The sequence below is a fragment of the Pleurodeles waltl genome, chromosome 4_2, assembly GCF_031143425.1.
Source record: "Pleurodeles waltl isolate 20211129_DDA chromosome 4_2, aPleWal1.hap1.20221129, whole genome shotgun sequence".
NCBI lineage: Eukaryota > Metazoa > Chordata > Amphibia > Caudata > Salamandridae > Pleurodeles > Pleurodeles waltl.
Genome location: NC_090443.1, coordinates 888,586,972 through 888,600,456, shown reverse-complemented (window position 1 = coordinate 888,600,456; position 13,485 = coordinate 888,586,972).

Here is a 13,485-nt window from a genome sequence, read left to right as displayed (position 1 = left end):
CCTTCCTATTCTGTTTTCTTTTCTTTTTCTTCTGTGGCCTACTTGCAGTTACTGCAGGGGTAGCACCTACAGAATCCTTGGGAGATGACTGGACCAGTTCCTTTCTTGGGCTCTGACTAATTTCTGGGTAGTCATTTCCAAGGAGACAATCAAGGGGGAGGTCTGTACTGACTACCACCCTTCTCCAGCTAAAAGTCCCACCCACTTCTATGAGCACAAAGGCCACAGGCCAACCAGTGACCCTATCTGGGCTAACTCTTACTCTGGCAGTCTCACCTGGGATGAACTGGTTTGAGAACACCAGCCTGTCATGCACAATAGTGTGACTGGCACAAGTGTCTCTCAGGGCAGTGTCTGGGATTCCATTCACCAGTAGGTGGTGGAAGTGTTTACTTCCCTCTGGAATCTCCAACTCACCTGTTGGGCCCTTTTTCCAGTTGAAGGCTATGAAGACCTCCTCATCTGAGGAGTTATCCCCAATGGCTACACTGGTCATCCCTGGGATTTTGATAGGGGGTTTGTTTTTGGGACAAGAAGTGTCCTTGGTGTGGTGCCCTGCCTGTCTACAATTTTGGCACCATGCCTTAGTGGCATCCCAGTTCATACCCTGGTACCCACCTTTGTTTTGGGTTGTGTCTTGGGGACCACCCACCTGGTCTGGTTTTTGGGGGCCTACAGAGGACTCTTTTTCTTTGTTTCTAGTGTCACCCACTTTCTCCTGGAGAGGCTTTGTAACCCCTTTCTTTTGGTCACCCCCAGTGGAAGTTTTGGTTACCCTAGTGGGCGTGCAGCACTGGTTGTGCCACCCACGAGTAGCCCTGTGAACATGTCTCCGACCTTCCACTGCAGTGTCTGTGTGTGCAGTTTTAAACTGCCAATTCGACCTGGCAAGTGTACCCATTTGCCAGGCCCAAACCTTCCCTCTTACTACATGTAAAGCACCCCTAAGGTAGGCCCTAGGTAGCCCCATGGGCAGTGTGCAGTGTATTTAGAAGGTAGGGCATGTACTGGTGTGTTTTAAATATACTGATAGTGAAATACTGCCAAATTCAGTTTTCATTACTGTAAGGCCTATTTCGCTCATAGATTAACATGGGGACTGCCATTTAATATATTTTAAATTCAGTTTCCCATTGGGAGCAGATGAAGATCTGGGGTTTGGGGTCTCTGAACTCACAATTTAAAAATACACCTTTCAGTAAAGTTATTTTTTAGATTGTCAGTTTGAAAATGTCATTTTTAGAAAGTGGGCATTTTCTTGCTTAAACCATTCTGTGCCTCTGCCTGCTTCTGTATGCCACATCTGGGTTAGACTGACAGTTGGGCTGTTGTGAATTCCCTCTAGACAGTGACATAAAGGGAGCTAGGGTGTAGCTTGCATATCCTGATGGAGGAAGGAGTGGTCACTTAGACCTGAAAGGGCTGTGCCTGTCCTCATACAATGCAGTCTCCGACCCCCTGTGTGTGTCTGGGGCCAGGCCTGGGCAAGGCAGGATCTTGTAAACAAGATACTTTCCTGTATAGTTTTCCTAATTCAAAGGTAGAAAAGGGTATAAGTAGTGGACCCAAAACCTCAGACTTTTAGAATATTTCTGGATCAAGAGGAACCTCTGCCAAGGAGAAGAGCTGAAGGAGGAGCACTGCCCCTTTGCTGTGTTGCTTTGCTTGGTTGGCCTGCAGTTGCTGCTTCTGCCTTAAAAGAGAGCAAAGGGTGGACTTTGATGTGTATCCTGCTTGAGGGAGTTCTACTAGGGTTTGGATTAGAGCTTGTTCCTGTTGGAAGTCTCAGGGACATCAAAGACTTCAGTTTCATCTGCATACAGCATTGGGAACTGTGTGTTTTGTGCTGTTCAAAAACTACTGCAACACCGCTGGCCTGCACTGTGACCTGCCGACATCGCACAGAGCAGCACTGCCCTGCTTCACACCGCAAACCTGGTCTCACCGACACCACCATCTGATGGCGCCACTGAGCCGCTGGTTTCAGTGTGACCTCTGGGCCCCCCACTCCGGCATTGCCTTGCTCACACCGCAGCCTGGGTATCGCCAATGCTGCTGCTCCTGCTGACACCAGCACCGCTGTCTGCACCTTGGATTGTGGATACCGCTCGTGAGGTACACGAAGCACCATCTTGCACCGCAGCCCCGGTCCACGGATGCCAGCACCATCGACTCCAGTGTCATCACCAGGCCTCCCGGTCTGCACTGTGACTCATGGACGCCACATGGAGCCCGTCCTGTGCCGCACCACCAACTTGGGCCTAAAAACAACAGCGCTTCAGCAACGACGATGACACTGCCTGCAACATGACCTGGTGACATCGCACTGCCGTGCTTCACATCGAAGCCCTGGTCTCACCGACACTGCTGGACACGGTCACTGAGCCGTTGCTTTGCACCATGACCTGTGGGCATCGTCCCACTTCGCATCGCAGCCCCCAACGCCATCCACGCCAGTGCTCCTGACTTCATCAGCCCGGAGTTCAATCTGCAAAGCGTGTGACTTCAAGGGCCCAATGACCCCCGCACTGACCTCCGGAACCAACACCGCAACCCCAGACACGGCGCTCTCTGAATCTCATCGGGAGTATCACGATGCCCTGCAATTCCAGAGGTACGCTTTGTGGGTCTTCCCGACACCATAGCTGGACCACCATGCTGTGGCCGGCCTGAACTGTTGATTTTGTTGATCACGACGCCGTGATAGCCCCAGGTGGAGCTATCGACTTCAAGAAACTGTCTTCTTGCAAAATGTGTATCTTATTTATTGTATGTTGGATTTTTATCGTATTTGGTCTTGTTTTACCCAGATAAATATTGACTATTTTTCTAAAACTGGTGTGGTGTCCTTTTGTAGTGTTTTCACTGCATTACTGTGTGTTATGTGCAAATGCTTTACACATTGTTTCTGACATAAGTGTGACAGCTTGTGCCACGCTACCAAGGGGGTGTGCAGAGGTTACCTGAGCTGGGTATCTCTCTTATCCTGACTAGAGTTAGGGTCCCTACTTGGAAAGGGTGCAAGCAAACTGCCAACTAGAGACCCCATTTCTAACAGTTGTCAATTAGTAAAGGAGAATTAGGGGTACTCAACCTGCCTAAATACTATCAAGATTTTCATCTGAGGTTTTTTACTGAATGGACCAGGAGGGAACCTAACGAGGGTTGATGCATGTTTGATCACACTGAGCGGAGCCCACTATTGGAAGAACCGGTGGGTTTCGAAAACACAAAGGAACCTCACACTATATATCTCACCAGTAACCAGAACAATGCTGAGGGTCTTGGACTGCATAGGGACTAAAGGACACCCAATGTCCTACCCATCACCTTTTACCACCCCTCCCCCAAGACAATAAAGACGTCATGACTGGTCTTGTAAAGTAAAGTCCTGAGAGATGTAGTTCGCAATGTGAAGTCTTTCAAACAAATGAAAGACAACTTTAGCCAAGCAGAAATAGAGTGGTAGAGATAGTTTTCAGTACATCACTGGGTCTCCAAGGGTCAAAATAAAAAAATGAGACAAATAGAAAAATCACTGCCTTTGGGAGACTCCTACTGGAATAAGATGACAAGAGACACAGAGTCTCCCACATTTATTGAATTCTAACTACCAGAGCATAGAAGAGGAAGCTGCCCTTCCAAGAAGAACTGGGCATATCTATAGATATAAATCAGTAGAACCGCGTACTTACAAGAGCGAAAAACACCATGGGTCACCCAGGAGGAAACTCTCCTGAAAATCATCTATAGATGGTTTTACACAATAGCTATATTGATGCAGATGGGGTCACCAGGGAGGCCACTTGTAGTAGAGAGCAAGGGGACATACACACGTACTATAAGCATGCCCACTGGTGAAGCCTTACTGGAAAAGGAAAAGGACAGTTTAGATAACTGAGGAGGTACTAGAATCGTACATTGCAGAATGTCCATAGGTTACATTGCTGGGAAGCCCATCAAGAGAGAGATCCACTGCATAGTTAGAAGGTTGAAATAATGTCACATATGCTGCTGAGTTCCAGACAGACTATGTTATGGCTATAGGGAATCCCAAGATGCCCAACGGAGACAATTGGATAGGGATATTGTGATGAGTATTGAGAGTGGAGCAAAAAGTTGAGATTGCCCAAGGAAAGGAGAAAGAGCTTATGAAACAATGGGGCATAATACTGAACTACGTAGGCAAATAATTTAAGGATCTGCAGTGCCTAACAAGACTTAAAACTAAATGAATTGTATAATTCAAGGCACTACTCTGTCTCATTCAAAACGCGATCCCAACCTCTAGAAGAGATTTGCAAATGATGGTGTGGCTTATGAGTCTTTGGCTGGAAGAAGATGATAAATTCGGCAGCACGTTGGAAGAAGGGACACTGGGTGACGGGGACAGGGGGAGCATGGATGTCAATTCATCTAAATGCCAGGGGTAGCTGAAGTGACTACACATGCATTTTGATTCTCACTTTCACTCACACATAAACACAAATGTACACTTGCATACACTCTCTCACATAAACACTCAGCCGCAAGCACGCACACAACATACATTTTTCTCCTTGCCTCAGATGCCATGGAAAGGGCATATTCCAAATAGTTGTACTCCATTTCTATTACACAAATAGTGAATAATATGTTATTAGTCACTATTAGTATAATAAATAAAATTGACAAAAAAAAGAGAGTGGAGCCCCAACTGATGTCCATATGGATGAGCTTGCCACTGCGTTCCTGGTATTGAATTTGACACCTCTGAAGTCAGCGGTCGCAAAGGCAGTGCCAAGGGTCACAAAGGGCACGCCAGGGGGTCGCAGCTGCGACGCCTAAATTATGTCCATGAGGGGGAGGTGTGGGGAAATCGACAAAAGGTTGTAAAGCAAATTCAGTTCAATAACAATGTATTAAAACCTAAATAATTATAGCAAATCACATTGTTCTTGTTTTCATAGCTGTTTGAATAACTCCAGAAGGATTTTACGAAAACTCCATCAGAATCAGAAATGGTTCAAAGGCTGGAAAGTTTGTGTAAAGAAGAATATTTTTTAAGTAAAAAGACAGATCTAAGAGTGAGTGTCTTTCTTCTTCACCACTTCTGAAATGAACACAAGGTGTGAAATACTCTGTTGGTGGAAAAAGAATGTAACTGGTATGGCCAACTTGAGGCTAAGAAAATTCAAGTCAGCATTAAACTGGATCAAGGCTAACCTTAACCACCACAGCATGGCATTTCCTCAAAAGAACAAGTCACTTACGTGATAGAGACATATTCTAGTTGCAGATTCCTTACCTTAGAATTTCCCCCAGGCGTTAATCTGGATCCTGAGATTTTCCTTTTAGCAGTATGAATGAATGAATGAATGAATCTTTATTGCCTGATTAATTAACATCATTACAACATATAAAAAAAAAAATACAACTAAAAAATAAACAGCAAGAAATACCCTTCCGATGCCAAACTGATGCCTAATCATAGCAATTTCTATAAAATACTATAAAGTACTATAATACCCAGATAATTGCCCCAACCTGGGGTCCCCAGATGTTAACCACAAGCTGTTACACAAGTATATACCCTTAATACAACCTTCTGCGAGCGCCAACCAATTGTCCGCCTGTTGAACCAGATCCATTTCCAATATCCATGAGCATTAGGTGACTGGGGGGGATGACTTGGGTGGCAGGAGCCATCTCCTCAGAGCCGTTTCTTTGAGGGCCCCCCGCCCTCCACAGGTACCCTTGCTAGTTTGGCTCCTTGCCTGACATAAGGCTGAACACAGTTTATGAAAGAATTTTCCAAAACGGGCTAGTTCCATGGGGACTACTGCAGTAAAAATAAGACTTAGGGCTTCTTTGCATGTTCTCACCCCATCTTTCAAGAACAGAGGTTTTATCAGGCGGCGCCGTTCAGACGCCAAACACGGGCAACAACATACAAGATGTTTTATTGATTCTGTGTGGTATTTGCACAACAAGAATTCATGAATGTGCCCTTGTGCAGTTTTCCACTTCCATCGATATTCCGAGGCAGGTAAGGTCAGGAGGCGCATTTGAAGGATGTTCAGGAACGCTCGATCTCCTAGTGGGGCTTTCAGATAGGGCAGGCATTTGGTGGTTGCATATGATTCATGCAGGCCATCAGCTCCACGGATATCCCTAACTGTTGAGATATCTCTGGCTCTTGAAGCTTGCAGACCAAGCACTTTCATTTTTTTCTTCAAAACTGCTTTCGTGATGGCAACATCTGTGGAATAGGACGGAGCCAGTTTTAACTGTTCCTCTGCCTTTGTTAGATAGATAGCCCAAATGCTAGTTTTATTTTTGAAAATTAATTTCAGAGCCCCACTACGCCTACAATCCTCTGCCCTGCTGACACTTTGGTAAAACTTGATCATATCTATTTTGCACAACAAGTCCATGCATATTATATCTAATTCCAAACATATCCCTGCATGCCTTGTTGATCTGGAGATCTTAAGGATCCTTTTGTAGGCTCTCATCTGGGCATTCTCTAGAGTGACTGTCAATTTGCCCGGAAAAGCCAAGTGGCCATAAGTAATTGAGGGTAGTAGTTTTGCTCTTATCACCCTCCCTAAGGGTTCGAATGTTGGTGCATTAAGCCGTTGATAGAGTTTTGCTAATCAGTGGGAGATTTTTACTGTTTTAGAGGTCAATGCTGCTGCCTGATGTGTTATTCTCCCCTTCTAGCAGTACCCCTGTGCGCCATCAGGTGGTGCCGGTCAGCTCTGCATAAGTTGTTGTGGTAGCTTGATATGACGTCGTTGTCGTATATAATGCCACCCCGCGCGCTGTTAGTTTCATTTCACAACTTTACACACCAGAAGTGCGGAGCCATGAAGAACACTGCCTCTGGTGCGCCAGAACTAGGGCCCTTGAAGGGAAGTTCCTGTCCCTATAAATCAGTTTGCAGGTTGGGGAGGATGGGTGGGTCAGTAAGGAATCTGAAACCAGAATATGTCTCTACTAGATAATTTGAAACTGAAGGTAATTAAATTGCTCATCTGATTGAGACTTCTAGTTGCAGATTCCTTACCTTAGACTAGATACCCTATCAATACCATTCCCGGAGGTGGGTCTGGGAACCAAGATCATACTAGAAAGTCCTGCAGGACCAAATAGGCAAAGTACCCTTCTCTTCAGACCCGAATGTCCAGGCAGTAGTGTTTGATGTATATGTGCAGTGACGCCCGTGTTGCTGCCTGGCATATGTCCAGGACTAGAACTCTGTGTGCTAATGCAGTGGTTGCAGCTGTGGCTTTTGTGGAGTGAGCTTCTCCACCTCCCCATCTGGGGGTTGCTTATTAGTCAATGAATAGCCCATTTTTATGCAGAGAACAACCCATCTAGAGATGGTTCACTTCTCCACTGCCTGACTTTTCTTTGCACCCACATACCCACAAAGAGTTTGTCATCCACCTGGAACTCTTCAGTACGATCAAGATAGAAAGCCAATGCTCTTTTTGGGTCTGGGGAGTGGAGTCTCTCCTTTTCATTAGAGGGATGTGGGGGCTCGTAAAAAGTAGGCAAGGTGATGGATAGGCCTACCTGAAAGGGCATGACCACTTTATGTAAAAAGGAAGCCTTGGTACAAAGCACCATCATCCGGATGGATGGAAATGAAAGGTGGCTTTGAAGAAAGGGCCTGCAGCTCACTCACTCTGTGAGCAGACGTGATTGCAACCATGAAGGCTGTCTTTAGAGTAAGAAGCTGAAGTGGACAGTTATGAAAGGGCTCGAAGGGAGCACCATATAAGAAAGTAAGAACTATGTTCAAGTCCCGTTGGGACATTATGAACAGAGAAGTAGGAAACAAATGAGCAAGACCCTTTAGGAATATACCTACAATATCAGATTTAAACAAAGAGGGTTGATCAGGTAATCTCAGGAAAATAGAAGGACCTCAGAAAGAGGGGCAAAAAGGGGGTCTGTACACCATGCCACAAATGTATTCCATCGGCAGACGTATACCGTTTTGGTGAAGGGACACCTTGCTGCCAATATAACGTTACAGACTTCGAGTGGAAGGCCAAAAGCTGTCAGCTGCTGCTGCTCAATCTCCATGCAAGAAGGCGGAGACTAGACAGAATTGGGTGGAGAAACTCCCCTGCTGCTGTGACAGAAGATCCTTCCGAATGGGCAGTCTGAACGGAAGGTCGATGGCCATGCTCAATAGCTCAGGATACCACTCTTTGTGCCCAATCCGGAGCCACAAGGATTACTGGGTCCCGGTCGTTCTTGATTGTTTTGAGAACACTGGGCAGAAGTGGTATGGGCGGAAAGGGATACAGGAGGCCTGAGTTCCACTCAAGATAAAAAGTGTCACAGAGTGAGTTCTACCCTGGAAGCTCCAACATGCACAACTGCTGACATTGTGCATTCTCTACAGAGGCGAACAGATCTAACTAAGGCTCTCCCCACTGTTGAAAGAGGTTTTGCTCCATCTCTGGATGAAGATGCCATTTGTGAGCGACCAGGCACTATCTGCTGTGTTTGTCCGCTCTGGCATTCAGAGAGCCTGCCAGATGTTGAACCACCAGGGATATGTCCTGCTGTTTCAGCCATATCTAGAGGCGGAGAGCCTCTTGACAAAGGGTCTACGACCCCACCATGCCCTGCTTGTTGCAGTACCACCTGGCAGTGGTGTTGTCCATAAACACCTGCACTACTTTCCCTTTGAGAGAGGGAAGGAATGCTTTCAATGCCAGTCTGATCGCCCGTAACTCCAAAAGACTGAGATGGAGCCTGGACTCCGCCAGAGACCAGGTTCCTCTGATCTCCACCTCTCCCATGTGGCTGCCCCATCCCAGGAGTGACACATCTGTCACTACCGTCAGATCATGTTAGGGAAGGGAGTGAGATCTGCCTGTGACTCAGTTGCGGTTTGTTAGCCACCCTTGCAGGTCTTGCACAGTTCCATCCGAGATCTGGACAATGTCGGAGAGATGCCCCTAATGCTGCGCCCACTGGAATTTCAGGTCCCACTGCAGAGCTTGCATAAGCCATCTGGCATGTGTGACCAGCAAGATGCAGGACGCCATGAGGCCCAGCAGCTTCAGTCATTCTCAGCGAAATCCAGGAGAGAGGATGAAACATCAGTATCATAGCCTGAAGATCCAGGAATCGCCGCTCGGGGGATAGGCCCGAAACTGCAGTATGTCCAGTGTAGGTAAGTAGCACCTTTCTAGCATAGTTACCCCAACTTTTTGCCCGGTGTCAGCATGTTTAGACTGTAGTACACAGGGATCCTGCTAACCAGGACCCCAGTGTCAGTGCACTCGTCCCCAAATTTAGTTGTAAAGTAACTTTTACACCACACAGTTGGCATACTGTTGCACCATTGAAGCACCTAGTATATGGTACTTAGGTACCCAGAACATTGATACACCAGGGGTCCCCCATAGGCTGCAGCATGTATTGTGTCACCCATAAGGACCCATGCAAATTGTGACTACAGGCCTGCCATTACAGCATGTGTGAAATTGTGCATGGTCACTGTACTCTGACCCTGTAAGTCACCCCTACGGTAGACCGTTTAGCCCAAAAGCAGGGTGCATGGTTCCAATTGTGAGGACAACCCTGCATGAGCAGAGGTGCCCATACAAACCCCAGACTCCATTCCCTGGACTTTTTAAGTGCGGGGAAGCCATCTTAAGGTATGTAGTGGACACTGGTCAGCACAAGTGGTCCAACTACATAATGACTTCCCCGAACATTTGGTATTAAACATGTAGTAGTCCTACAACTACACCGATTCAAGTGCTAGTTGCATGATACCATGTACTCTGGGTGTTCCCTAGGGGATCCCCCATGTCTGCCTGTACAGCCTTGCAGGAACTGCATGCCAGCCCGTGCTGTTGCTGATCTCAGACACTGTTCTACCCTCCTTCTGCTGAGCCTAACACGGGCAGGGAAGGCAGAAAAAAGGATTTTCTGTAGGACAGAGGTGTGACCAGCTCTCCTTTAGAAACAGGTGTCTTTAAGATGGGGTGGGGTGCTTCTGAGTTTCACCAGACTGCTTTCAAGAGCACATTTGGTGCAACCCTTGCATAAACCAGTTTGCACTAGTGCACGCACCAATGACCCTCCCACCCCCCCCTCCTCCAGACCTCCAGAGAGAAACTAGAGTGACCACCCCCCTGTCCAGCTCCTTCCCTAAGGAGGTGTACAGAGCTCTGCTAGGTGGCCAGTTGATTCTGCCATCTTGAAAAAAAGATGAGCAGAGGCCCTGGAGAGCATCTGACTGGTTAGTCCAGCTGGGTGACGTCCTGACCCCCTCTGATAGTTGGGGAACTGCAGTAAGTGTCCAATCAGGAACCATCTGCAAGTCTACTCTGCAGACACTTCTGCAGCCTGAATCCCAGAACCTCTGCTGTTCTTCGCTGGAGCCTGAAGCAAGACTCTAACCAGTAGGAAGGCTCCTACTGTAACTTTGTTTCCAAGTTCCGCAAAGATTTCTGCACCCCCATGGCTTTGCATCCTACAGAGTCACTGGGACTATGCCTGCACTTAGGAAAGCAAAAAGGAATCTCCCTTGGAGTAAAGGGGTCACTCCCTTGCATCATCAGGCACCTCACAACGTCGACCGGCTTATGGTTCCTGCTGTCGCAAGGACTTGCAAAGGATCTGCAACACAGGTGGTGGTTCTGTGCCTCTCCAGAGGTCTGACATATCTTCCTTGCAACTGGAAAGTTTGTGGTCCCTCGCTGGAGCTGCTTGGCTGGAATCCCTGTGCACCGACTCTGCTTGTCGTTGCCAAAGCTTGTTGGCTCTTCAGTCCGGAAACTTCCTAGCTCCAAAAAGCCACGCCCTTCAGCACACTCTCCAGCTCCAAGAAAAACGTCCTCTCTGCAACTCGTGTGACGTGGGCATCTCTCTTTGCTGTGCTGCTGAGGCCTCCCTGTGCCTGTTGCCAGAGTGTCCTACTTGGGGGGCCAATGATTTCTGCTGGCTCTCCTGCTTGTTGAGTGCTGGCCCTGACCTACCTGCCAAAGTTGAGTCACCTGGACCATGCTGATCGCCACAAATCCTGCAAATTCCAGTTGTGCAACGCTTCTCTGCATTTGCCAAGGGTTGTTGGTGGTCCCGCTGACCACTGACCCCCTGCAATTCATCGACCAGCATGGGACAGCTTGTGGATGACTCCTGGGATCCTCCTGCATCACCTGGACTCCACAGCTGCACTCCTTGCTCCACCGTCCTTCAGGAAGCATCACTAAGAAGAGTTGGCATTTCCCTTCTGCACTGCCTGGGAACCTATCCAACTTTCCTTGTCCCAACGGGATGCGAGAACTCCAACTGCAACTTCCCCATTTTAGCCTATAGACACTGACCAGAGATTTCTTCTCTGCACATGGGTGCCTGAGGAATCCTACCTAAGTACCTTTGGGGTTTTAGTACTTCCCCAGTCCTAAGGGTCTTTGGGTGGTAGTGTGGAGTGGGGATTATTTTCACATCCCATTTTTTTAATATATGGTTTGCCCCCCTTTAGGGGCCCAGGCTATTTTATGCCTTTACTTATCTTTTGCAAAGTGTATTTTTTGTATGGCCATATCTCCAGTTAGGAGATATACCAAAGTTAGTTAAAGAGTGCATGTTATAATAAATAATACATATTTTTCTAACACTGGTGTGGTTCTTTCCTGTGTGTGTACTTCACTGACTGAGAAGGTGGGATTTGCAAATGCTTTACACCCTCCTGGAAAAGCCTTAGCAGCTCTCCACAGCTACCCTTTGAGAGCTCTGGTTATCTAGAGCTGCCTACACTATCACTAAAGGTTGCCTGGACTCAGCACAGGGTGCCTCATTTATAGGTGTATACCACATACTGAGCCAGCCTCCTACAACCAGAACACCTCCAATGAAAGGGAGCCTCTGAGAGGGAGTCATGTGTGACTTTGGCATGTTTATAGTAAACCCCAGCGACTGCAGGAGGTCCACTGTAGCCTGGAGGTAGGAGACAGCAGCCTGGGGCAAGCCTCCCTTCAACAGCCAGTCATCGAGGTAGGGGAAGACTGCAACCCCTGACCTGCGCAGATGAGCTGTGACCACTGCCATCACTTTGGTGACCACCTGAGAGGCACTGGTGAGGCCAAAGGGGAGTACGGTGAACTGAAAATGCTCGTGGCCCACTGTGAACTGCAAGTAACGTCTGTGGGCAAGCAGGACGGGGATGTGAAAATAAGCGCCTTGCAAGTCTAATGCTACCATCCTGGGTCCAGGACAGACAAAACCTGAGCCAGGGTGACCATTTTGAACTTCTCCTTCCTGAGGAAGAGATTGAAGGACCAAAGGTCTAGGATAGGGCTGAGGCCCTTGTCCTTTTTGGGTACCAGAAAGTAGTGGGAGTAGCAACCACGACCTACTTCTGGCACAGAGATCCTCTCTATGGCTCCCTTGGACAAGAGAGCTGTAACCTCCTCGCAGAGAAGTGATGATGATCCTCCGTCATGCGATTGTAGGATTGTGGCATGGATAGAGGGGTAGTTCTGAAGGGGAGGGAGTAGACTATTTGCAAAACCTATTAGTCTGATGTGATGGTGTACCATCGGGGCAGGTGATGGCGAATCCTACCAATGACCGGCACCTGGTGGGGAAGCGCCAAACTAGGAAGGTTTGGAGGCTGCAGCTGAGGGGGTGGGGCAGGGGCAGTGGACTGGTTAGACCGCTGGCTCCCTGATCCGCGGACACTGGATCCCACGCCCTGTCTCTGACTCAAGGTTGAGTTCCGGCTGCTAAGCAACTTCAATACAGCTCTGTATTGGTGTACTATTATGATGATGATTGGATTGATGCCGCTGTGAGACATTGGCGGTGCCAAGACGACATCACTGGAGCTGGCTCCGGGAACTATCACGGTCTCGCAACTGGAGCTGATCTGATTCCAGCACTGTATTCAGGGGGCCCGAATTGCTCCAAAGTCGGACCCACTGGTGGAAATCCAGTGGGGGCACCCGCTGTATCAATGGGGCCTGGACAAGCTCCACGGGGGTCAGCCCGCCCAAAAATGTGTGGCCTCATATAACTTACAAAGATAGTAGGGGTTGCTCTGGCAAGCTCAGGAAGGTGCAGAGGAGACCCATAGGCAGGCTAAGCGGCTGACGCATGAAAGTGGGGCTGGATGTGGCAACGTTGCTCCTGTGCCACGTCAGATGACTTAGACTGGTGTAGCAAAGTCGATGGGTGCTTCTACTTTTTGTTGTTTGATTTCTTGTGGGACTTACCTGACAACTCTGAACATGATGACAAGCGCCTGGAATTGCTCCGCAAACGAGCCAGGGATCTTCCTTGTGACCGGGACATGGAGCGTTGGAGAGTCAACTGGCATCAGGTGTCTGTGAGCTTCAGGGATTGCTCCCTCAGGGCCATGTGGTTCATGGCACAGCAGTCTTCACAGGCCTTGGAGTTGTGGCCTGCCTCCAGGCACCAGATACAAACCAAATGGGGATCTATCAGAGACATCTGCCAGTG